The 23040-nt window shown below is 41.5% G+C and overlaps 1 non-coding gene across 1 annotated transcript; it reads right to left on the reverse strand.

Annotated features, from left to right (window-relative positions):
* Positions 1-22640: 22640 nt before the first annotated feature.
* On the reverse strand, positions 22641-22712 carry trnag-ucc (transfer RNA glycine (anticodon UCC)). Its single transcript has one exon. It is a non-coding gene; the product is annotated as a tRNA-Gly (tRNA).
* Between the last annotated feature and the right edge of the window lie 328 nt (positions 22713-23040).

Below are 23040 nucleotides of genomic sequence, written 5' to 3' on the forward strand. Positions count from 1 at the left end.
CCCGCTTTGTACGTGGATGGAATATGGCCGCCCGAATGATGTGCGGCGAAATCTCCAACAATGGTGCACTCCTGCATAAAGTGAGATTGGCCCCTACAACACCGATCGCCTTCTTCTGTTTTTAATAGACCTGCCAGAGGAAGAAAGGGGGCAGGTGGGAGACCACTTGCCAACATATGTGATCACATGGTACTATGTGGCATTCCACCATTCCCATACAATCCCAGCCTGGTTTGACGCCCATCAAGGATGATGTCCCATTTCCTTTCCTCTTTCTCTCCTTTCCTCAACCCCATGAGGAGTTTTTCTTAGCCTGGAGATTGAAGGTTTTTGACCATCGTCCCTATGAACACCGCCAGGGGTGGATAAGGCATGCAAAAAGATTCTTCCCACGATGCCTTGCCAGAGAAGATATCAGGTGGGATGTGGATGAGAGCATGTGGCCAAATGCAGAAGACCGAGCAGATTAAAGATTACTTTTTTTATTATATTATTCCGGTGTTCTTTCTGTTTGTATATCTTGCAGTAATGTCCTTTTGCAATAAAGTTTTTACTGCAGCAATTCTGTCTCTGTCTTTTTTTCATAAATTGTGCATTCTATTAAGCTACTCTGAGATGGTCATTCATTTTTTGTATTAAATTTTTTCAACAAAAGAAATAAAATGCATGTGCAAAACACAATCTCTGATCAATACAGTATACTGTCTATTGTGTAAAGGCATACCTGACACATCTAAAATGATGAAGTTTCTGTAATTTCAGCTGATGAAGTATTTTTTTTTATCATTGTGTTATGATTGACTAAATTTCCTGTTGGAAAAGAACATGTGTTAGTGTTTGAATATTATTATTTTGAAACATGTTTGCAGTGTTTTGTTGGATGTGGTTGTGCTAGTGTATTATTGTATTTTGAAAATTAGTTTTGGCGTTAAGTTTACAATGTGTGAATTGAGCATGAAATTAACCGTTTTGCCAATTGTGTGTTTTAGGTGTGTTGGTGCGTTATTGAAAGATCTGTCATAGCAATTCTAAAAAAACTGTAATAGCTAAAGAAAGTGCATATTCACGTGTGCGTGCGCGTGTGGTCTATAGCTGTGTGTGTGTGTCGTGTGTGTTTGTGCGTGAGTGTGTGTGTGTGCGTGCGTGTGTGTATGTATGTGTGTGTGTGTATGTGTGTCTTTGTGTGTGAGTGTGTGTCTGAGTATGTGTGTGTTATGTGAGTATTAAGCATAGAATGTATATTAACGATTAGTTTTGGCCCAACGTCTGAACCAACGTCTGAGGGAATTTTCCGCTGAAGGTCAGACAACGGACTTAGCGTGTTTTAATTCTCTCTTTTAGGTGAGTAAATGTCAGCGGGGCACCGGTACATTACATGTGTTTTGTCATTTAGTTTGTCTGTGTTTTGTGTGTAATATACTACTGTGTTTTGGTAAATTAGTAACGTTTTGTAACTGTAAATAACCGCGGTGATGTAAAGTTAGCTTGCAGAAAATGGCTGCCATTCATAATAATGTGATTACATGTAGTTCAGTTTTCCTCAACCCCAAGCTGTTTATTCAAGTTTTGAGAACCTTCAGGTCTTCACATCTAGAAATAGCTGGATTTCGCCCTGTATGGTTGCTTACGGCCACACCACCCTGAAAGCGCCCGCTCCCTTCTGATCTCGGAAGCCAGATTGGGCCGGCTTAGTACTTGGATGGGAGACTGCCTGGGAATACCTGATGCTGTAAGCTTTTTAGTTAGCATAAGGCGCTGTGACTTCTTTGCTGGACGCAGAGCTGACAAGGAAACTGTTTAGAGGATGTAAGTTTTTTTTTGAAGCACCATTCTTCTTTAGAATTAAAATAAACGATCTCAGTGTTCAACAATTCAAGTAGGAGTTCAAAATGCTTGCAGTTTGACCACAGCATAAATAAATAATATGTTCTGGAAGACGACAAGTCAACCAAGTCTAAGTAAAGACAGAGGTAAGAAAATTGAGAATTAATTACAGTAATGAAAAATAGAAACTTGGAAATACATAAAAGTATAAGTGTAGCAACAGGAGAAATACATGAATCAATGTGGAACAAAACAAATCAAAAAACTCTTGAAAATTCAGAAGTGTTAATTATAGTGGAGCAAGTCAACTCCTTGATTCCAAGGTGAAGGTAGTTAAACCACTAGCAAGCTACGTAAAAATGTATACGTGAACTATTAGTTTTCCCTGGGCCTGTTTCGGACTCTTGTCACTTTTGGATTTTTATGTTCCTTGGATTTTTCCAGTTCCTGTTGCTACCTGTGATTTTTCATTGGACTGTAAATAAAGCCTTATTGCCTGCTATCTCTGCTCTTGGGTCTGCCTTCCTGCCTGAACACAACACTCCGGCTACATCGAGTCTTACAGTGACCTGTGTTGTATGCATCATTCTCCAGGCTTCCATTTCTCATTAGAATCAACCGGATACCTCACACCGTGTTTGAAATATGAGACTTTGAAATAATTCAGATTTTCATTTTCAGCACTTTGGAAGCACTCACAACTTCGTAATTCACCAGTAAATGTACGTAAAATATTACAGCAACTTGTTTTGGATGCACTAATCTCCAGGCTTCCATTTCCAACTGGAATCAGCCAGATACATCTTACAATCTTTGAAATATGAACCTTTGATTACTTGCAGATTTCCCTCTTGGCCATCCCCAGTATTTAGAATGCTGCATGCAAGAAAGCACAGTAAAAAGTAAAAATTGTGATCAAAACATTAAAAAGTGCCTTCAAATCAGCCTTAATTTTTCACCTTAAATAAAGTGTCTACAAAACAAAAACAAAATATTTATAACTTGCTATCTGGTGTTGCTGAACCACATTCCAGTTCAGTGAGCAAACAGTGAGCGAAACAAAAATGTGCCCTCAAACCAGCCCTTTAATTTCATTTCACCTAAAAGAAAGGTCAACAAACAAAATAATGTAACTTATGAAACTTACTTATCCGGTGCTGCTGAACCACATTCAAACTCCATATCTGGCGATAAAGTTTGAGTAAAACATTAAAAGTTCTTTCAAACCTGGAAAACTTAACAGTCCTGATTCCAGACTGCAGTGCCTGTCATTTCTTCTGAAGCTGCTCTCTCTTAAGGCTGCCCTGCTTCTTCTGTCACTGGGTCGGCCATCTCTGCGTCGAGGATGAGGGGCGCTGGTGTTTCATCCATTGTTTCATTTGTAAGGAAGAGGGGTGCTGGCTCAGCCCTTGGAGCATGCTCAACAATGGCTGCCTGCTCATCTTTCTTGAGGATAGGGTAAGTGTTCATCATTTTTTCTAAAAAGTAACTGCCAATTGGCTCTCCTAACTTGTTGACAGATACACAGCACTTTGAGGGTGTCATGACTTGGACTTCCAAACCTGTTGTTGGACTTGTAAAGTACAACCTTCTATTGAAAGGATGTGGAGCGACAGCCACTGCTGGGTTTTTTTCTGCTCCAGATGATGAGCTCTGCTCAGACTTAGATTGCTTTTTTTGTTGCCATGTTGCCAACTCCTCCTTGGACAGAGAGGAGTCAGACTCCGTTTGGTCGTTATAATTTGGTTCTTCACCACTTGAAGATGTTTCCAATTCATCATCTTCATCCAATGCACTCTCCATGGCTTTTAATCTTAGCCTGCGAGTCTTGTACCAGGTTACTTTGTCTGGCAGAGCAACATAGAAGCGCTCTGCCGTGCTGGGGTTGTGGCACATTTCTCTTGCCACCTGTCTTCTCTCTTTTTCTGAGAGGTGTTTGCTGGCCTGGAAACCCAAACAAAGACGTTTTTACAAATGATGATATGATAAGAGTACATTGAGCAACTGTGTGTCAACAATCTTACACAACACTCCCAATAAACCTAAAACACCCAGTTGCTAAATTGTGTTTATGTCAAATTTACTTCAACTTAAATTCAAACATCAACATCATCTCAATTATAATTCTAGCCCCCAATTTGAGTACCCCCACTTCCAAACTCTGATCAAGGGCCAGAATCAAACTTATAATAAGTTCTTACTTGAGTGGAGACGCTGCTCCGGATCTGGGTGAATGTTACGTTCCCCTGCATTCGGCATCCACCCAAGCTGCATGGAGGAAGCCTAAAGGCTTCTGTATCTGCCTCCCGTTTGCTGTGTGGAACACAAATTCACACTCCTGGCCTGGTGTGCAGCACAACCCCTTTGTCAAAAAGTCTAGCCAATTAAACTCCTCACTTTTGACCGAGAAAGCAGCTTGACCAAACGATTTGTTGTTTTGTGGTCATCCACCTTAGGATAAAAAAATGGAGAAAATTCATGCATATCTGTGGATAGGTACGGAGGTCTCTTCCGGGTCTTTTTAGCCTCTACAGGTGATTTTCTATCCAGCCTTGAACTTGTGCCCTTTATCAGGGTCGCTGAGCATTAAATCCAAACTGTTTCATCCAAGATTTGCCCACTTGATGTCCGTAATTCATCACTTTTTTGCTCATATCTGCTGCTAGCTCCGTGTCTCCTCTCTGTCTGTGTCCAAAGTGAAGGCAAGCAGCATGCCCATATATTGGAGACAACGTGACTCAAAGAGTATGAGTGGGAACAGTGAGCAATTCTCTCATCTCTCATATGCAATCAAAAGATGTTAAAGGGGACAAGATGGATATCTACTGTGTTACAGAGGAGAACGGCGTTACTGGTTTGAGATTTGGCATGTATTTTGGCCTTTAAAGAAATGTAAATAGGATGTGCTTAATATGAGTTAAAATGTTTATTATGTTCATTTTTGCATATAGGAGAACTGTTTTAGACACACAAATGCTTGTGTAGCATTGCTATGGTTGTAATATCAATAAATATGACATTATTGGTATACTTAAATGTCATGAGGGCAAATGCATCTGGACTGTCTTTGAAAAATGTATTTTGTCAACTGTATAAGTTGTAATGATTATTTCTTCACAGTGTGACTCCCAAGACATATGAAAAGGGTTTAAGAGGAAAATGGCTTAGGTATTACTGCTTTGTCTGTGATCTCAATACATAGTTGTGAGATTCATGTTCTGTTTAATTTATTTATTTGTCTTTAAGGTCCTACAAAACATTTTTAAATATTCAAGTGACTTCACTGCAGCCCAAATATTGTAATAACCCAGTTTGTCTTGAAAAAAATGATGTTCATATCTTGACTGTAGACAACAGGGTTGATGTTTTAAAAGGTTTTTTATAAAATAAATCCAGACGGCCAATGAACTGTAGAAATGATCTCAGGGCTCAGAGGGTTAACAAAGACACTCATTTTAATTTTACCAATGACATGTTCATTGCTTTGATCTGCCAACCTAATTAAATACTCACCAGAACTTGGAAACGCCTGCCTTGACTCCACTTCTCAGAGTTCCTGACATGTTCTTTTTTCATGTTTGTCAGAACCACAGATCGGTGTCCGGTCAACATGGACATGTATCCCATTATGTAGCCGAGGAATTTGACATGTTCCTCTACTTGTTCCCCATTGTAGGATATTGTTTCTACAAAACATGGCAAGATACAGTATGTCCCGTTAAGTACATCTTAAAATCTACTAAAGAAGAAAAAATATAATGTTAATTACTAAGTCTACTTACTCATCAGTTCAGGAATTTTTGTTTTGGCAATGACCATAAAGTCCTTTTCTTTAAAGACAGTCAGCTGATTGTCTGTGAAAACAGTTTGACATGCATGCATTTAGATGGCAATACATAAATATATATATATATATATATAGTGTCAGGGTTAGGGTTATAATATATATAGGACATACAGTTTTGAAGGAAAGAAATTTAAAACATTTACCTGACTTATGGCGTAACACCTTCTGCCGGTGGATGACAAGATGCTTGTGCACATCTGCAACAATTCTTTTTAACTCGTATTACAGTGTCAGGAAATCTTTTTTTTTGAGTTTGCTCTCCTTTGCAAACGATGTCTCTTCATGCTTAAAAAACAGTATCATGTTGTTTAGCATGTTTTTAATTGTTGTCGGTGCATATCCCTTTTTTTGAAGGTATGTTGTCCAGCTGTGGGAAGAGGTAATGAGTTACAAGTCATTAAATCTGACTCCCAGTTCCACCAGAGTCCATGTTCCAACTTCTCAATTCTCACCTATTATAAAACACCGTGGATTAAAATCAAATCCAAAAATTGGAATCAATAGATAAGAGAATAATTTCAATTTGTTTTGTAGTTGTAAGTATTTGTGCATGGTAATAGCATGGCAACAAAACATGACATGAAAAATACTTACGCCCGCAATTTGTCAATTGGCTCAAAAACCTCAGGTCTTCAGCGATGGCATTAGCTGGCATGCCAGCAGCCATGTACAGGCAAAATCTATGCCCGTGGCTTGCTGACTGTCTCGCATTTTTTGCATTTTTCCTCCCAGTCCGGGACCCAAGGCGGAATTTTTGGAAATCTTTTAGTATCTTTTCTGCAGTTAAAAAAAACATTAGTTGGACAACCAGGAGAAATTAAAGGTGAAAAGGGAAATAATTAACAAAATGTAAATTGTAATTGTGCCCTCGCTCACCAAAATTGTAACTGGAAAGCAAAGAAAAACTTACCAAATAACGAATCACCACTTGTCCCCTTTTAATGTGTTCCCCTTTTTGTGCCGATAGAGGCGGTTGAAGGGATGCCATGGTTGTCTGCCCTGCCAACAAATACTCCACGGTTTTCTCCAGCTGCAGCAACCGGAAGCAAAGAGCTTGCAGTTGTTGCAATTCACCGTTGGTTGGCTGCCCGTCAGCTCTCTGGAAGTAGAGGCGTTTTGGGGACCAGGGAGAGGCATGGAAGGTTGTGTGCTGGTCTGCTCAGAGGAAGAGTCAGTGTTGGGGGGACCAGGGACAGGTGTGGAAGGAAGTGTGAGGGTCTGCTCTGAGGAAGAGTCAGTGTTGGGGGGCCCAAGGACAGGGTCCAAAGGAAAGTTCATTTGCTCCTCAAATTCTTCCTCAACACAATCCTCTTCCAGGTTTAGGTTCACGTCAGGAAACTCATCCTCTGTAATGAAATTTAACTGATTTAAAATGGAAATTAAAACTCTGTTTCAAAATTTCTGTATGTCACAAGATTTTGGTTGGTACAGAAACACCATAGAAAATTACACAGTAGAAAGCTAAAGTTTAATTTGAGTAAAATAAATATTAACACAACAAAAGTACCATCTTGACGGGTTATCCCCATGTCCAAAGCCGACACCATGAGCTTGTCAGGCCCGGACCTCCGCTTCTCAGAAAGCTCTTTTATGATGGCTGCTCTCTTTGCCTGCTTCACGATCGGTTCTCGTTCCTATTAAAAAACAAATTATATCAAAGATGCAAGCAGCGTTGGGGTTAAAAAATTATAATTCCTTCAGTTTCAAAGGGCCTTTGGCTCTTTCGTTGCTTGGGCCCTAAAAATTACAAAACTTGAGAGGAATAAAACATAAGATTTGCCACAGATGTTGCACATGTGTTTTTTAGCAAATTAAAACCAATACACTCACTGTATTTAAAATCATGCTGTGTGTTTCTTGCAAGTGTTTGTCCAGGCGCACTAATTTTTTCTTCCCACACAGGCTGCAATCCAGGCTGACTGTAGTTCTGCGATCGAAAAAAAAAAAATAAGTCAGTTTAGAAATACAAGCCGATAACATATGTCTAAATATGAGAAACAATTTGACTTAATCTTACCGGGCAGTCCCATACTTCATAAGAAGTTGGAACTCCGTTTCATTCGGGATTGTGTGCGACACTTTGAGGTGTTGCTTCAGATTGTTAAAGCTTGCATGGCAGAGTCCACATACTTTAGTGTTCTGCGGATAAAACACAAAATTAAGACTCTGCCTCCTCAGCAAACTATCACAAAGTAAATTCCCTATTAATTTTAACTTACCATCTTGCCTGAAAGGTGTTTCCCAATACTGCAACCTGTTGCATGTAGAGGAGTTTAAGAAAGACAAGTGTTCACAATGTTAATGACAAAAATTGGAAAAACAATTTAAACAATCAAACAGTTTTTCTGTTGCACGGCTAAAATAAGTTATGCGCCAGCACACTTAATGTTTCTTTTTCCGCTTCTGTTCTTTTACCAGTCTTTTTCATTTTGGGAGGCTGAGACACAGGTTCTGTGTTGGCTGTGGTAGTGCTCTTTACAGGATCCTGTTTGAAGTAACCGTCTCCATTCTTCTCACAGGTTTAGCATTCACAGATTTCCTTTCCTTCCCCCAAAAAGTTTGGACCATAATAAAATGTGATCTCCTCACCAGGTGAAATGGGCCTAATCACGTCAACATATGCACAGGACTTGCAAGCAACTAACTTTGCATTTGGATTGCAGTCATGGTTAATGTAACTTGCAGGACCAAGCCAGAGCTGATCGCACTTTTTGCGTAAGGAATACATCACGCTAAAGTCATTGACTCCAGCGTTCAGCACAGCACTGTTGGCTGGTCTAAAGTCTGCTAGGCAGCCCAGCAGGACTTTGACACGCTGTCCTGCAAACCAGTGCCTCGTTGAGGTTACCCTTGCTCCATTGGTCTCACAAGAGTATCTATCAGTGGACTCTATCGCAACACCACTGTCCAACAGGAAAGCACTGCAGTAGCGATAGATGTGTTCCCTCAGGAGATGCTGATGATGGCTTCCAATAGATTTAAAATAGGCACCAGAGGTCAGTGTATTGAATGTTGTCTTGAAATCCTGTGATTGCTAAAAGCTGAGCAGGGTTTCTTTTAGAAACCCCCAACAGTGGGTCTCAGGTAAGGGAGCAATGTTAATTTTATGGGTGCTGAAACCCAGCATGGGGTCCAACACCAAACCAGTGGCCAGGTCATCAATCTCACACAGCTCCGTAACACTCATTCTGGTCCCTCTGTCCATTGTTTCCAACCGTGAGCATGCTGGGATTTTTTGGAATCAATGAAAAGTATTGTCAGACGGTTTGTACCCAGATAGCAATAAATATTCAGCCCAAATTTGGCCCATATTTGCATCTTTTTTATGGGCCACATTTGGCCTTGACTGACGGCGTTGACTCAGGGTGAGTGTGGCTGCCTTAACTCAGCCACAAATCCACCTTATATGGGCCACATCTGAAATTCTGTTATGGCCCACATTTGGCCTTGACTTACGGCGTTGACTCAGGGTGAGTGTGGCTGCCTAACCTCAGCCACAGGTTCACCCTATGTGGGCCAGATGTCAGGTGTGATGTGGACCAAATCTGGGCCAAATAAATGTACCATAGTGTTCACCTTACATGGGCCAAAGGAATTAATCACTTCACCTTCAATGTGCCAGATCAGAGCCATACCATACTCTCACCTATGTTGCCGGCCAGATGCGGGCCAGGTATGGGCCAAAGGAATTAATCACAGCGTCCCCTTAAATGTGCCAGATGTCAGGCATCTAATGGGCCAGATGTGTGCCAGATCAGAGCCATACCATACTCTCACCTATGTTGCCGGCCAGGTATGGGCCAAAGGAATTAATCACAGCGTCCCCTTAAATGTGCCAGATGTCAGGCATCTAATGGGCCAGATGTGTGCCAGATCAGAGCCATACCATACTCTCACCTATGTTGCCGGCCAGATGTGGGTCAGGTATGGGCCAAAATACTTAATCACAGCTTCCCCTTAAATGTGCCAGATGTCAGCCATATAATGGGCCAGATGTGTGCCAGGCTTCCCCTTAAATGTGCCAGATGTCAGGCCTCTAAAGGGCCAGATGTGTGCCAGATCAGGGCCATGCCATCCCGTCACCTATGTTGCGGGCCAGGTATGGGCCAGAGGAATTAATCACACCCTTAACTTATGAGCCGTATGTCAGTTATGTACCAGCCGTGTGCCAGGGGAATCATGCTGGGTGTCAGCTCAGAACCTAGAAAATAGACATCAATTATGTATGGACCAGGACAAGTTACCACAGGTCCACAATCAGATAAGGACCAAAAACAATTTTGCATTACCATCTCACAACATTCAAAACCTCTTCCTGATCCTCAATCCACCTTGTAATAGAGCAGTTCTAGTAACAAACAATGACTGCTTTTGTTATTCATTTCCATTTATTAAAATTAAAGGACAGTGAGCTAAATAGAAAATGTTAGATTTTCTGAAGGTTTCTTCACGACAATGTCATCCACTCTAACTCGCGCAAAAAAACACCCATTATAATGGCTGAAAACAGAATAAAACTAAGCCACATTGAACAAAGTTAACAAAACAAATTAAACTTTAAATTTGTCACAACAATTAAAGTATGTAGCTGAAAGTATGCTGAACTATAGCATTGTTCCTAACAAGTAGACTGTCTCAGTTACATCAGTTAACAGTTCGCTGCCTAGCACGGCGTCCTCCATCTCTGTCTCCAGCAAGATGGAGCCACCTTTTAATCCACAGTTCAGTTTCTTGATCTGTTGATGTTGCTGTAAGTCGGTTTCTTCGTACAGCCTCTAAAATGAGATAGTTGGTTGTGTAAGTTATAGTAAAATATTATCAGTAAGACAAGAATTTATAACTTTTGACATCAGTTGAAACAAGACATTAGTAATATTGTATATATAGTCAGTGATTCTAGTACGTAATTTTAAAGCAATGTGACACTGAAAGTCAATATAACATACATACAATATACATGATGCCACTGTCAAGCTCAGATATGTCATATGCATTTACCAGTCAACGTACAGGACAGGCATGCAAAGTGGTTAGGGTTGATAAGGTGAGAATGTGTGAGCTGAAAAAAAACACAGGCTTGCAATAGGGCTCTGAAAAATAATACTCTGACTTTTAGGATTACTCTGGTGCTGGTCTCAGGCAAACTAAATTACAGGATTGAGCAAAGTAAAGTAAGAGTAAAGTATTTATTTAGTGAGTGCAAATGTACATGACATAGGGACACTGGATTGGGTCTGGGGAGTTAATAGAAGGCCAATTTATATAATAAAGTCATGCTAAATGTTGAGCAATATTTATGTTTTTGTACACATTTTATGGCCAGGATAACCTATATCCAACAACAGTCTGAGAAAGCTTTATTATTAGAGTAGTTTTTAATTGTTATCCCTCCAGTTTGATGTAAAAACTGAATATGGTTGAAATATTGTCAGTTGTTGACTAAAAACATATGTTGATACAACTATACGTTAGGGTACTGAATGATAGCGCAAGTTAGTTGTTTTGATGTTCCGGACCTTTTGGGAAATTTTCTCTAACTGGACCTTTGTATTCTAATTGAATACCCCTGCTGTAAAGTGATGCAGCTGAATTACGTCACTTCTGACAAACTTCCCCACTTTCCCTTACACACGTCACGTTCTGAAATCTAGAGGATAACAATGCGGGCTCAGAGTTAAGAACTTGCTTTCTGAAACAGGGCCAAAGGTGTAGGTGTATGCATGTTTGTGGGTGAGGTAAGCAGCAAATTCCAACAAATGCACAAATGTCAGTGAAAGCTGTGGCAACAACACCTACACCACTGCGACTCACCATTGATTATCCCTCTTAGAAAAAGGTTCTTGAAGGCTGCCTTGCCATTGGCTCCTTTCCAATTCATCTGTCTGGCAAGTTCATTGGTCAAGAGGTATCCCATCATTCTCCAAACAGTGTCCTTAACGGCTGTACCTCCTCTTTGTGCCAAGGTAATCGTCTGTTAAACAAGGGGAAAAGACAGCAAGCATTAAGTGTCACATGTAGCTTGACTTAGATGACAGAGGAGATAGACGTTCAAGTAGAATCAAACTCTGTCAGAGACAAAATATGTTCCACCTGGAGTGGAAGCATCCAAACCAAACATCTGACCACATTTCAGTGCATAAAAAAACCCATTGATTCTTGATATCGTATCATAGTCATTTTAGATTGAGCCACTTTGTTGCCTATTTTGTTTTTCTAATTGTACAAATAACCCCTCACCACAGTAATACTGTTATTCTGTGGGAAACACTGAGCACTGTTAATCTGCAGTTAATTTTAATTTAGTGTATTTAATAGTCAGTGTTTTATAATGTACAGTTGAATGGAACCACAGTCAGAGAAGCCAGTGCTAATGGGGATTCTAGTAAAGAGATTTTTCCAATGAAGGATAGTTAAAAAAAACATGTCTGCTGCCATTTATGGTTCTTTGTGAGAGAGATAATCGTATTGGATTGAATTACCTTATACATAATCTCTTATAATGGTATTGTACCAATATACATTACCAGAGTTTTCTTGAATTCTTGATCAAGCAGCTGTCCCTCCAAAACCAGAAGCTCTTGAAGGGTTGCAACCGGAAGTGTTTCCAGTGGTAGAGATGGGCTCTCTTCTGCAGTACCCTTTAACTGATGAACTAGCTTCACCAAAATGCCCATCTGATTTTTGATGACTTCTTGATTGGTCAGGATAGTTCGTATCACAGCTAAAACAGTGATCAGAAGATACAGTCTATTTAGTTAAAGTATATGCATTAAAAAAACTATAACTTTATGTTTCTAGCCTGCCAATTTCATTTCACTTGTGGAATAATGATGTGGAAAAATACAACTCCTAAGTCTTTTAATAGAAGATTCATCGATTGCATTTTTCCTGGCTTATAATTTTTTAAAGGTCTGACCTACTGATTCCAATTTTCTTTCTTTTTTAAGAATTATAATTGACAGCATACACAAATATATTTTTTACTTTCCTTTAATGGAAAGTTATTTCTAAAAAAACATGGCGTTGTAATTGTATTAGTCCAACTCTGCAAAGGCTCATTTTCATTGGATGCTGTAAAGACTAATAGCAAACACTACGCTCACAAAATTTAGTGCAAGGGTAGTTTCTCTCACATTCACTGAAGTCTGCATTTTGGGCACGAGTTGGTGTAGCTGTGGTTCTTCTATTAATCACTGCAAACAAGAGACCAATACATCAAAGTTCACATTTCAAAATGTACAATACTTTCAAAAGGCAAAGGCTCGTTTCTGTCTGTAGACAACTACAATGAAAACATGAATAAATGCATATTTTATTTTTAAGAACAAATTCGTCTTGGAGATTTATCCATGCAAGTCTACTTCATTTTGAACCATGCGTTCAAACGCCACCAGCTATTCAAGACAGCATACATGTTGTTCAGTAGAAACTTTGATTTAATTTATTAGTCTGAATTGACAAGTAGAACCCAGTTTTTTCAGGTCTTTTATTTGTGATATATTGTTCTCTGACATTGTTTGATTGTCATATGACACCAAAACTACTTCAGGTATGCTTTTTACAGGGGAAATGTAAGAATAAGTATTATTATTTTTTGCAAATATTTGGAGATAGATTTTGTAAAGATGACTAGGCATTTCTGAGATGATTTCTTCATTTCTATCCTAAACATTTCTGGCTATAAGTGAAAGGGACCAAACAAAATCTCAAATTGAGTTGTTAATTTCTTCAAGTCGCATCTACTGTAATAAAGTATATATCTGAAGTAGTAACTAAGTTTAGACACAAACAGTTAATCCGTTAATTCAGTCTTTCACATGTGAATGGTAAACAAAATTTACTCTGCAGGGTTTTACCTGAAAACATAACTTTCAGGTAGGTTCCAGGTAAAGCTGTAGAAGGCTCTTCACATACATTTTAATTGTCAACTTAGTGTTTTTGATGCAAATAGCTTTTGAATGTTCATATTGTCAACTTCAACTGAATGCAACATATACTCACATATGCCAGAATGGTCAGTTCTGGTCTGGGATGGTGTGGTGTTTCCTCCACTGAGAGCTAGTAACAGAAAGAGGAGTAAGCTGCCAGAAGTAAGGAACGTAAGAGAAAGATACAATCAATTCTGTATGTCTACTCACAATCAACATCCTCTCTCATTCTTGACAGTGGGGTAGGTGTTATGTTGCACCTTCTTTCGGAGCACACTACAGAGAAAAATAACAGGAATTTGTGGAAATGACACTAAGGAAGCACATGTTTGGAAGTGGTTTCAATTTTACAGAGCAGTGCAGTGCCTGAGTTTCTGTCTGTTCTTACAAAACTTGATTTGCACAAAGACAATATCTCTCAAAATGTATTGGCCTGATTGCCCACACTTTTTGGCCCACACAATAGTTGCCATAACACAAGTTAGGTCATGTAATTTGGGCCACATTTGGCCCACACAACACTTGCCAGTGCCGTAAGTGCCGTAAGTGCCAAAAGTGGCCCAGATTAGGTCCAAATCTGTCTGCTATCTGGGTACAGTAGTCAGTGTTTTATGTTCTCTACAAATACAAACTAAATCCCCTGATTAATGCAACATAATCACAACGTCGCCATTTCCCACCGCAGAAAGCTGCTATCAGCCAAGCTAAAGCTAATATAGTTAGCTTAAAGAAACCAGTAGAAAGCTGCTACCAGCCAGGCTAAAGCTAATATAGTTAGCCCAAAGAAACAAGCAGAAAGTTGCTACCAGCCAGGCTCAAGCTAATACAGTTAGCCCAAAGAAAAAAGCAGAAAGTTGCTACCAAACAGGCTAAAGCTAATACAGTTAGCCCAAAGAAACAAGCAGAAAGCTGCTACCAGCCAGGCTAAAGCTAATACAGTTAGCCCCAAAAAACAAGCAGAAAGCTGCTACTAGCCAGGCTAAAGCTAATATAGTTAGCTTAAAGAAACCAGCAGAAAGCTGCTACCAGCCGGTCTAAAGCTAATATAGTTAGCTTCAAGAAACAAGCAGAAAGCTGCTACCAGCCAGGCTAAAGCTAATATAGTTAGCCTAAAGAACCAAGCACAAAGCTGCTACCAGCCGGTCTAAAGCTAATATAGTTATCCTAAAGAAACAAGCGGTCCGTCTGTTCCAACTAACGTTTTGGTTCGGAGCTGGAAACGTAACACTAATCTACTATAGATGGCTGTGTCTGATCGAACGTCATTTCCACTGACTGAACTGTTCTTGGATACACGGTTTGTTTCTAGTGCGCATGACGTGCAGGTCTGATCAATTTGTCAAACTATTGAGCTGACCCCGCTAGTCAACCACAACCTTAAATTAGAGGAAGCAACATGCAGTCACTCTCATTCACGTTAGCCTGGATTGATTATTATTATATATATTATTATATGAATACAATGGTGTCATGCTAGTCAACCAGCGTATTTCTTCCCTCTCCAAAACCACTTCAGAAGAGTAACGTTAGTCACAGCGCTTACTTGCTTTGGTGTTTGTAAAGCAATAAGTTCAACAAAGAATATGAAGGTAAATATGGTGCAAATGTGAGATCGCGTATATGTGATGTGAGCACTTAGAAAATATGATTTCAGAGCTTGTAGAAAAAAATTCTGTAGTTGTACTTTATTTCATTTTTTTTTCACTTCAGTCACTTTTCCACAGCGGCGAGTCTGCACCCTCGACTTTTGCAACACTTCTTGCGATACATTTGGTGCAAAACTAAGTTGTACCTGTGGACTTAGTCTGTGGAGCTCTGAGCCAACAGGATGGGGGGGAGGGGGCAGCAGGGTTTCTATCCTCAGATGAGGGACAACTCTGTCCGGCTTATTTATGTAGCATGAAAGCTAGCATAAGCTTACTAGCAGCCCGCTTCTAAATACCTTAAATACCTTTTAATTAGCTCAACACTTTTTCAAGTTCAAGTTCAAAATTTATTGTCATATGCACTTTAGTACAAGTACCACAGCAATGAAATACAGTATGCCCTATTGCACTCTCTCAGCACCAGTCAACAGTAACAATCAATAACAATAATATAGGTTAAAAACATAAACCATTTAACCACCAAAATAAACAGTGGCTAAGTGACTAAACACAGACCCCAGCCCTCCTTCCTGCTGCGCTATCATTCAACAACCTGATTACCTGAGGATAAAAACTTTTAACAGTTAAACAGCAACACTGGCGCTGAGCTCCAGGTCCTGCAGACGCAGACTGTCCGCCGTCAGTGGGGCTAGGCCAGCGGGGAAACATCGCTAGAACGCTCCGCTGCCGACCTTGACGTGATCTGATCTCCAGCGGGACACGGAAAGCTCCAGACCCGGTAGCAGCGGCGCAACCCCCCGGGAGCCCACCGCCAGTGTTGGTGGAATAGCAAGCTAGCGTTAGCGAACTAACCAACCAGCCCGCTAACAAAAAAAAAAAAGTAATTTAAAAGGCACGCATTATACCCACTGATGGTGGTCCGTCCGTGGCTGCAAGACCTGGAGCTCACCCCATTGTTTGAGTTTGACTGTTAAAAGTGTTGAGATAATTAAAAGGTATTTATTTATAAGCGGGGTTAGTTTTCTAACGCTAGCTTGCTAATCCACCAACACTAGTGGTGAGCGGGTCTGAAGCTATCCATGTCCGTCTGCAGCTGCAGGACCTGGAGCTCACCGCCAGTGTTTCAGTTTGACTGTTAAAAGTGTTGAGATAATTAAAAAGTATTTGTTTGGAAGCAGGCTGGCTGCTAGTTAGCTAACGCTAGCTTCCATGCTACATAAATAAGCCGGACAGAGTTGTCCCTCACAGAAAAAAACACAGGTAAAATTAAAAAACGCTGCATAAGCTTTGCTACTGTGTGTTTATTTAAATATAGGTACACCTACATGTAGGTTGACGAGATTGCAATATAAGCCTATATATTAATATTAGGACTATTCATATGTCAAGGGTGTATATTTTCATTAGGCGGTGCAGTACAGCCCGATCCAGCAGAGGAGAGTTCTAGCCCGACCAGGCTCCTCTCTTTACATTGTAAGCCTCACTGGGTGTCCAAACTAAAATGATAAGAGGCAACTTGGTTGACTCCTTACTGATGTTTATATCTGTACTCACAATGCCTTTTTTTAAAACACCAGCCAATCACAAGTCTTACATGTGAATGATCAATGTGTGAGTAATCAGGGAGCTCAAATAAAAGATAGTTGTGTAGTGATATGTCACAGTTAGGCTTCCGTAGCAGAGGTACATTGTTGAGCATGCGCGAGACATCCGGCGGTTGTACAGTTACAAGCTGAGTAATAAAGCTGAGTCCTACAAGGTGCACTACGAGTCCGAGTGGAATTCTTCATAAAGATAGCCGTCTATGACATGGTGTCAGAAGTGGGATCCAGGACGCCTACTGAATGAGATATGGCAAAGTTCGGACCACCGGAACCCTTCGACTTCTCCCGCCCGGCGGACTGGCCTTTATGGCGCCGTCGCTTCGACCGCTTCAGAGTAGCATCCAAGCTGGACCGAGAGAGCGGAGAAGTACAAGTTAACACGCTTCTTTATGCCCTGGGGAGAGAGGCAGAGGCTATTTATGACTCTTTTGTGTACGAGAGGGAAAACGTCGAAGAAGCGGCAGACGAAGAAACTGTAGAGACTCATCCCGAGCTGGATTACATGACGGTAATGGCGAAATTTAGCGACCATTTTGTGCCTAAAAGGAACATTATCCACGACAGAGCTTGCTTTCATAAGAGAGTACAGAAAGCCGGAGAGCCAGTCGAAGCATTCGTTAGAAGCTTATATGAGCTAGCACAATACTGTGAGTTCGGAAGCACTAAAGATGAACAAATCAGAGACAGGATCGTGATAGGCATATTGGATCGAGATGTTTCCCAGAAATTACAGCTGGAGGCAGACCTCACGCTTGAACGAGCTATTCAGATAGCACGCCAAAGTGAGCAAATCAAACAGCAGAGTGCAAGTTTGCGTGTGGAACATGCTGTGGACGGAATGAGTCAAGGAAGACGGCATTTTGACTCTAAAAAGAGCAACAATGATGCACAATGGCGGAGAAAACCGGAGCACGGTGAGTCCAAATATCTCCTTACATGCTCTCGGTGTAATAGACAACATGGGAAAATGCAGCCATGCCCAGCGAAGAACAAGAGGTGCCGGAAATGCAATAAAACTGGACATTTCGAAGTAGTCTGCAAAACTAAAATGCTGAAAGAGGTGACAGTAGCTTCACATTACAGTTGTGTCTCATGCTACATTTAACGGACTGCTAAAGAGCCCAAAATTGGTCACAGCAGGTAAAATGCCACCGGTCACCAGCCCTGGAGGCGAAGTCCACTGTGTGGGCAAGTTTCTGGCCACAAGTCAGTTTAAGGGACAGAAATACCGGTTCTGGGTTACTGTCATAAAGGGACCCTATGCTCACAACCTGTTGGGAGGTAGTGTTGCCAGGAGGATGGGTTTGGTCAGAAGGCTCAACAATATAAACACAGACCTCCTAAGGGACGTCTTTGGGGAAATTGGCCTGCTTAAATGCGACCCTGTTAAAATAGAACTGAAAGCAGATGCAGAGCCCTACAGCCTGACAGCGCCACGCCGTGTCCCATTTCTCTTCTTTCGAAGGTTGAAACAGAACTGAAGCGTATGCTAGACTTGGGCATCATAGAAGAGGTTACTGAGCCCACTGATTGGTGCGCCCCGATGGTTCCTGTTGAAAAGAAAAACAGAGATCAAGTAAGAATATGTGTGGATCTGAAACGCCTAAACAAAGCAGTAAAACGGGAGCGCTACATCTTACCAACTTTGGAAGACATTGCTCCAAAGCTGGCGGGGGCTAAGGTGTTTTCCACCCTTGATGCCTCATGTGGATTTTGGCAGATTCCTCTGGATGCTAAGAGTAGAAGACTGACAACATTTATAACCCCCATCGGTAGATTCTGCTTCAGACGACTGCCGTTTGGAATCACGTCAGCTCCAGAAATTTTTCAGAGACAGTTATCCACACTGCTAAAGGACCATGAAGGGGTTGTCGTTGTCATGGATGACATTCTCGTTTATGGACAGACCAAGGAGAAACATGACAACCACCTGAATGCAGTTCTGAAGACTGTTAAGAACAGTGGCTTGAAGCTGAACAAAGCAAAGTGTCATTTCAGCAAATCAGAAACTCGATACTTCGGTCACATCATCAGTGCCGAGGGCATCAAACCAGATCCGACTAAGGTAGAAGCCATCACCAAGATGCAGAGTCCCACAAATGTGGAGGAGCTCCGGCAGGTTCTGGGTCTGATTAATTACGTGGGGAAATTCTTGCCAGGCCTCTCCACCAAGTTACACCCAATCACCAGCCTGTTGAGAAGTGAGAACAAGTGGGTATGGAACAACACCCAAGAACAGGCGTTCATCGTTAAAGTTAGTGTCAGCCCCAGCTCTTGCATATTATGATGCAAATCGGAAAACTGTCATCAGCGCCGATGCAAGTAGCTACGGCTTAGGGGCAGCTCTACTACAAGAACATGAGGACGGCTTAAAGCCAGTGGCATTCTGCTCCCGCACACTGTCGGATGCCGAGAGAAGATACTCTCAAATCGAGAAGGAGTGCTTGGCAGGAGTGTGGGCGTGTGAGCGGTTTGCACGCTACGTTCAGGGAATGGACAGTTTCCTTCTGCAAACAGACCACAAACCACTTGTGCCACTAATAAATACTTACGACCTGGACAAAACCCCTCCAAGGTGCCAGAGACTGCTGATGCGCCTTTTAAGGTTCAACGTGGAAGCAGTACACGTCCCAGGCAAGCAGTTGGTGGTGGCCGACACTCTATCCAGGAGGCCGCAGAAACACGTGAGTGATGAGACCACAGATCAGGTTATACAAGCTCATGTTTCGTCAGTTGTAGCAAATGCACCTGTCTCATCCCAAAGACTCTCTAAGATCCGTCTGGCCACTCAGCATGATTATGAATTGCAGCAGGTTACAAGTTTTATCAAGAATGGATGGCCGCACAAAACAATGATGAACCCTTCTCTCCATCGTTATTATTCTGTAAGAGCTCATCTCTCAGAAACGGATGGATTAGTGTTATATCAGGACCGGCTGGTCATTCCTACTGCGCAGAGGGCTGAAGTGCTGTCAGATCTACATAAAGGACACCAAGGACTAACACGGTGCCGGGCACGCGCCAAGATGGCTGTGTGGTGGCCGAGCATCAGTGCTGAGATTAAACAGACGGTGTCGTTATGCAAATTCTGCATTGAAAATAAACCAACCCAGAGGCATGAACCTTTCCTGACTTCTACCCTACCAGAGGGCCCCTGGCAGCGCATCGCTGCTGACCTATGCGAGTTTGAGAGGTGGAATTATCTCATCGTAACCGACTATTACTCCAGAGACATTGAAATAGCTCGACTGACTTCTATATCTAGTCGTGATGTCATTAGTCGACTCAAGGGCATGTTTGTGAGGTGGGGAATCCCACTGGAACTGGTCAGTGATAATGCCACTCAGTTCACATCTACTGAGTTCCAAGATTTTACCAGAGAATATGGTTTCGTGCACACGACCTCTAGCCCACATTACCCTCAGGCGAATGGTGCGGCTGAACGAGCGGTTCAGACTGCGAAGAATATCTTGAAGCAGCCTGACCCCCATTTGGCCCTGATGTGCTACAGAGCAACCCCTAGTACCGCTACAGGTATGAGCCCTGCACTACTTATGATTGGGAGAGAGATTAGAACTACACTTCCGATGCTGGAGAGCAAACTGCGAGCTACTCCGGTGGACAAGGAGTTGGTACAGCAAAAGGACGATCAGACAAAGTCAGCTTATCGGTTCTTCCATGATCGCCATTATTCTGCACAACCACTTCCCACTCTACAACCAGGACAGAATGTCAGGATAAAACTGGATGGTGACAAAGGTTGGAAAACCCCAGCTAAGATTATTGCCAAATGCAAGGAGCCACGGTCTTACATGGTGGAAACAGAAAATGGTGCTGTGCTACGACGGAATCGGAGACACCTGCAAGCTGTGCCACAGCTCACCGATCGACCAGATCAGCTACAGTCACCTGATTCCCCAGTGGAACCAACCAGTAGCTTTCCACCTGAGGACAGTTCCGACTCCACAACCAGAAGCCCTGTTCAGAGGCTGCTGCACCCGGAGGTGGAGCGTCCTACTACACTCGAAGGTTCACAGGTTATATCCAGGGGAAGAATAGTCAGAATTCCTCTGAGATATAGAGACACTTAGTGACTCAATGTCTTCTACTTCATGTGTTTAGTTCAAGTGTTTAGATGTGAAGTATATAGAGTTCAGGAACAAAAAGAAGTATATACCCAGGAGGAGAGATAAGGAGTAAATTGGAATTTGAAAGTGCATTGGAACTCTGTAAGAGTAAAGATTCACACGTTATAGATGTTAGTATTATCAACAAGTTTACTTCTAACTAAAGGCTTGTACTGAAAGTTTGTTTTGTAGGATTGATAGGAACAGCAACTGTTTAGGGCAGAATAATCCCTATGTTGCTGCGGACTGAGGACTGTCTACTCCAACGTCCTAGTGTTCGGAGATGCTATTTTCTAAATGTTGAGTATTTCTGTAAAGTACGCATGTAAGGTTAAGCAAGCGGTTTCGCTGCTGGGAGGGGGGAGATGTAGTGATATGTCACAGTTAGGCTTCCGTAGCAGAGGTACATTGTTGAGCATGCGCGAGACATCCGGCGGTTGTACAGTTACAAGCTGAGTAATAAGCTGAGTCCTACAAGGTGCACTACGAGTCCGAGTGGAATTCTTCATAAAGATAGCCGTCTATGACAAGTTGCAAGGTCTACCAAATGTGTAACTTTACAAGCCGTAAAATGTTGGAACCTTGGTTGCCATAGATTCCCAAACCTCCCCTCAAAATGTCGATCACACATTTCCAGCCCCTAATTGATGCTAGCAGAGCAGAGTGGCGCAGCGGAAGCTGTGCTGGGCAGAAGTCGAAGAAAAAACATCCTCTGCAATTCCTGTGTTTTGTATCAGCATTATATTTCCAGTCAGATGTAACAAGGCAAGTGTTGCAAGTGTAACAATGAAAATGATGTGCAACTGCTGAAGAAATGAGTCAAACTTAAGAATGTTAAATTATTCCATGATAAAGAATACAGTGCTCATACACTTTTATTCCTGCTGTAACACCCAAAAACAAGTGTAATAAAAATATACTAACTAGGTAATAAATATAAAAAATACTGTAAAATATGTAAATAAATTTAAAGTAAATTTAAAGTTGTGCTGTCTACCAGTCAGATTACCACAGGAGGTAATATCTGTTGCAGCTCTACCATAATACCTGCTGGAGATGCCAGTCTCTACATGAAAAGCATGAGCTCTACCACTGAGCTACATCCCTGAAGATTTGGAATTCTTTTGACTTTTTTCTGAGATCGACTCAGACTAATCTTTATTAATCCTTTTGGGATGACTCTCGCAAGGAAATTGAAATGTGTTGTTGATGGCTTTAAAACCTGTAAATGCAACTACGGTAGCTGGAAATTAAACCTGGGCAAAATGATTGCACTGCTACGATATAAATCATAGTCAAAAAGTTCCCACACCTGTTCCCTTTCTGCTGGACAATACAACGCTGACTGCAAATCTTGAAACACAGACAGATAAGAAATGGTGGAGAAAGTTGGCTTCCAGTACCTATGAAGTAACACAACAATGTCCATGAAGGCACAAGTGAAATTAGGGTTACTGTGATGTGTCATTGGTTTGCCATTATTCTAGAAGAAAACCTTTCATCATTGGCAGGATTCGAACCTGCGTGGGGAGACCCCAATGAATTTCTAGTCCATCGCCTTAACCACTCGGCCACAACAACCTGAAAACAATACTTATACCTGTTTGCACAAATGTCTAATATTTGATCAAATCGGGTTGGGCAAGTAACCTTTCTGGTTACTTCTTGACAAATAAAGCAAGTAACCACACAATGAAAACTACTGCGATGGCTGGGAATCGAACCCAGGTCAGCTGCTTGGAAGGCAGCTATGCTCACCACTATACCACCATCGCTAGACAAGACATCTGGTGTCCTTAAACATTGTCTTTTTCTTTATCCTTTTTATTAAATTAAGGCATTAAGATCAATTTCCAAAAGTTAATTTTTTTGCAGAGATTGCAAAGCCAGAAATCTTGGTGAAGTCGTTGACTTAAATTTTAACAGCCACATTAAGACAATTACAAAGTCAGCGTATTATCACCTTAAGAAAATATCAAGGGTTAAAGGACGTATGTGTCAACAGGATTTGGAAAGACTTGGCTATGCTTTCATCTTCAATAACTTTTAAATCAAGGCTGAAGACCATTCTTCTTGATGTTGCCTTTCTTTAAATGGTTATTC

Source organism: Etheostoma spectabile, unplaced genomic scaffold (assembly GCF_008692095.1).
Source record: "Etheostoma spectabile isolate EspeVRDwgs_2016 unplaced genomic scaffold, UIUC_Espe_1.0 scaffold00018914, whole genome shotgun sequence".
Classification (NCBI taxonomy): domain Eukaryota; kingdom Metazoa; phylum Chordata; class Actinopteri; order Perciformes; family Percidae; genus Etheostoma; species Etheostoma spectabile.